Below are 4,867 nucleotides of genomic sequence, written 5' to 3' on the forward strand. Positions count from 1 at the left end.
CTCAGATTTTATCTCTGATGAGTGACAAAGATATAAACATTTTTTTAACAGTGGCTAAATTTAAGCTGAGGAATCTAGGTACAATGATACTCATGCAGGTAGGCCTCATCAGTCATGAGACCATGATATCAAAATGTTAACCAATGCTTACTGGTGTCATGCTTATGAGATTTTGTGTATAATAAACGGTGTTTATTAGCAATTTTTGTAATTAACATCATTTCATGGGTTAGGAGCTGAAGTGAGACTATTCATACATCATGTAACACAATGATTTAAAAATGCAAGCTAAAGGAAATAATTTATGAAAAAAATATCAAGATTTACAATAAGTACAGTATCAGTATGACTGATTTTTCTTTTACCCCAGTTGCAATATGGCTTACAGGATGACATTTCTGGTTATATGTTTAATTAGGTCCTGATATTTCGCTGGAGAAGTTATGTTCTTTCATTTATTCATTGGTCAGATCAAAGAGGAAATGAATTCCATGCCAGAATCAACATCCATAATAATGTTACAGATGTACCCTGCTACTTTGCAAATGTTTCAAATCAGCTGGAGTAACCTGGGTCCTTTTTTGGATCTAACTAAATAGGTATGCAATTTTGTCAGTACGAGAAAGATTTTGAGCACCATTTATTAAAGTATAATTTTCCAGGAACTACTTCTTTCTTTCCATGAGATTTTTAATTTCATTTATATCATGTGTTGATGTTTTTCTTTAGATAAGCCACATTCAGTCTTCTACAAAGTGTAATTTGTAATATTTTAAAATTATGTACACTCATGTACACTGCTCAGATTCTTTAATTTGCATATTTTTCATGTTAAATCAGCAGGGATTAGTTCTCAATATGGATACTATTGGACTTATTCATTGCATTTCTGGGTTTTTTTTGGGGGGGGGTTCCAGTCTTGGGTCCTGAACTCTGGGCCTGGGCGCTGTCCCTCAGCTCTTCAGCTCAAGGCTAGCACTCTACCACTTGAGCCACAGAACCACTTCTATCTTTCTTTGCTTATGTGGTACTGAGGAATCGAACCCAGGGCCTTATGCATGCAAGGCAAGCACTCTACCACCGAGCCACCTTCCCAGCCCTTATTTCTGTATTTTTTAAGTATGTCATGATTTTGTTATTTCATTCTTTTAAATATGTGCAGATCTCACTCCGCATATAGCCACATTTGTTTTAAACCATTTGATACATTCAAGGGATTTGCTATGGTTTATCCAGATGAAGTTAATTACAAATCAACACAACCGTATTTCTGAGACACAGTTATCTTTATGGCTCTACTCCAAGTTAACATGTATTTGAGGTGTTTGTGCTAAAAAAAATTTGTCACAACAAGTTTCTGTTCTTGGGGGGTTCTAATTTTTGGTTGTTTTTCCAGTTGTGCTGACATCAACATATGTGTGAATTTTATTTCAATTGTTTTGTTTCTATATTTTATTTCATATAACAAAAAGTACAAAAAAAAAGAATCAGTGATTTAGAACTTTTCCAAATAGAATTCTAAGAGAGACACTTGAAATTTTGTGACAACTGGGAATGGGCAAGTGTACATAGTGGAGAGGGTAGTAGAATAACAGAGACATTGTCTGACATGATTTGAATTCTTCCTCCTCTTGCTCACTATTTCCGATATTCTTACTTCAAAGTCTTTAGTGGAAAGAAAATAATTTTTTCTGTATGAACTCATACTTTTTGGTTCAACTGGGACACACTACATATTCATATTTCATTTTAACTCAAAATCTTCTTTCCTTTGTTTAAAAACACAGATATGAATTTATAATGCTAAAATAACATCTACTAATTTATATGAAATGGTCCAACTATTCTCACTTCACATTATATGTAACATAGATTGTAATATTAATAGTGAGTAACACAATATGTAATAATTGACTTTGGGGAAAGTCAATTACAGTGGATTTTTGTGAGATACCGAGTAATAGCAAAACTTGTATTTGATTCTACTAAAAAATTCACAGATATATCTAAAAATAACTCATAGTTACAAACTAATGCTGAAAAAGTAAGATTGTTTATTGGAAAAAGCCAGAAGTTTCAAGAAACTTGCTTTTTTAAAATTGTTTTGGATCTGGGCTTTAGTGGCTCATGCCTGTAATCCTAGATACCCAAAAGTCTTAGATCTCAGGATAGTGGTTCAAAGCCAACCTGGGCAGAAAAGTCTGTGAGACTCTATATCCAAAATATCTCTTGAAAACTAGAAACAGCACTGTGGCTCAAGTGGTACAGTGGTATCACTGGGCTGAAGAGGTGAGGAAGAGTGCCCAGGCCCAGAGTTCAAGCCCCAGACTGCCAAATATATATTGGCATGGATTTTCATTTTATTATTTCATGATTTTTTATTGTGAAAATATATACTTAGGGTGTACAATTTCATGAACAAAAAAATGAGTACATTTCTTATCAAGCATTGTTGACTCCTCCTTTGTTTCCCCTTCCCAATCCTTCGCATCCTCCGTTCTGTACGCCCCTTGCCCTCCCATGCAAAAGTTGTAAAGTTCATTTTTTATATAACGTCTTGTACATGTCTTTGTTTCAATGGGTCCACCTGTATCCTAATTTGTTTTGCCCTTCCCCTCCCCAAATTAAACCAACATCAAATACAGTGAAAACAGGGGTTATATCATTGGGGAGTGACATACAAAGCAATAAAGAAATCATCTTATAAATATGCTAGAAGCAATAGCAAGAAAGAAAAACCATTTGAGTCCTTGTCTTGGGGTTCATTTCACCTAACATCGACTTGTCTGACGGTTTCTGTTTATCTCAGACATATACTAGTTATTGCAGATAAGGAAATCATGGGACCTATGTTTCTTTGGGCCTGGCTTACTTCACTTAATATAATTTTTTCCAAAGCTTTCCATTTCCTAACAAATGGGGCAATGTCTTTCTTTCTGATAGAGGCATAGAATTCCATTGTGTATATATACCACATTTTCTTGATCCATTCATCTACTTAGAGGCATTTCAAACATGGCGCTTCTTTGATTAAGTTCATTCTAAGGTATTTTATGATTTATTGGGCTATTATAAATAGAGGATCTTTCCTGATTTCAGCCACACTTTTCTCATTGTTGGCATACAGAAAATTCATTGATTTTTTGAGGGTTAATTTTATACTCTGCTACTTTGCCAAAGTTTTGAATCAGCTTGAAGGATTTGGGAAAGGAGTCCGTGGGATTCTTTAAATACAGATCATGTCATCTGCAAAGATGGACAGTTTTACATTATCTTTCCCTATTTGGATCACGTTTATGTTTGCATCTTGACTTATTTCTGTACATAGGGATTCTAATACTAAATTGAAGAGCAGTGTAGAAGTGGACATCCTTGTCTCCTTCCTGAGTTAAGAGGAAATGGCTTTAGTTTTTCACAATTAAGTATAATGCTGGCTGTAGGTTTGTCATGTACAGCCTTTATTGTATTGAGGAATATTCCATGGATTCCTAATTTTCCAGAACCTTCATCATAAAGGGGTGTTGGATCTTGTCAAATGTTTTTTCTGCATCTATTGAAATAACCATGTGGTTCTTATCCTTGCTTTTGTTGATGTGATGAATTATATTAATTTGCAAATATTTTTAAGGGTATTTTATTTTATTTTATTGTAAAGATGCTGTACAGAGGGGTTACAGTTACATGAGTAAGGCAATGAGTACATTACTTGTTGACCATTGTTGCCCTTTCCCTTTCTTGGTGTTGTCCCACTATCCTTTCCCTCCTTCACTTCCCACACTCCTCCCCCATACATCCATTTCACCTGAAGTTGTAAAGTTAGTTTCCAATATACTGTCCTGTGGGTATCCTTGTTGTAATGGGTCATCCTGTGTCCTTGTTTCAGCATTTTGTTTTTCTCATTCCCCTCCCTAGAGTAGACAAATATATGTACAAGATACAGGGTACCAAAATCAAGTACAATGACAAGAGAGGATATACCATAGGGGAAAGAACATAAAAAGGAAACAACAATAACACCAAAAAATAAAACCACATGGTACATTTAAAACCATAACAATAAAGGAAGACCTCTTGTGGCCATATCCTGCAGTTCCTTTCACTTAGCATCATCTTATATGGTCATAGGTACATGGCTTTTGAGCTTCTCAGTTCATCTGATAAGATTATCCTAGATGTATACTAATTATTGAAAATAAAGGAAACCATGGGACCTAAATTTCTTTGAGACTGGGTTACTTCACTTAATCTGATTTGCAAATATTTAATCAGCTTTGCATCCCTGAAATAAATCCTGTTTGATTATTGTGAATGATTTTTTTGGAGAAATTTTTGAAGTCGATTGGGCAAAATTTTATTGAGAAGTGTTCATCAAAGAAATGGATAGATATATTGTTCTCTTCCTTTGATGAGTCCCTGCCTGGTTTGGGGATGAGGGTTATGCTGGCTTCATGGAATGAACTCAGTAGTGAACTTTCTCTTTCAATTTCATTGAAGACTTGGAGGAGTATTAGTGTGAGCTCTGTTTCAAAGGCCTTGTATAATTCCATTGTAACACCATCTGGTCCTGGGATTTTCTTAGATGAGAGATCTCTTATTGCTGTTTCTATTTCTATGCTTGATATGGTCGTGTTAAGTTGATTTAACTCATCTTGGTTGAGTTTCGGTATGTCAATATTTGCTAGGAAAAGGTCTATTTTTGCAAAGTTCTCAAACTTATTAACATAAATATTTGAGAAGTATTCCTTTAATATTGTGAATCTTGGTTGTTTCTATGATGATGTTTCCATTCTCATCTCTGAATTTATATGGGTGTGTTCTCTTCTTTTTCTGATAAGATTTGCTAAGCATCTGTCAATTTTAATTTTTT

The sequence above is a fragment of the Dipodomys spectabilis genome, unplaced genomic scaffold, assembly GCF_019054845.1.
Source record: "Dipodomys spectabilis isolate Male_0828 unplaced genomic scaffold, ASM1905484v1 ptg000121l, whole genome shotgun sequence".
NCBI lineage: Eukaryota > Metazoa > Chordata > Mammalia > Rodentia > Heteromyidae > Dipodomys > Dipodomys spectabilis.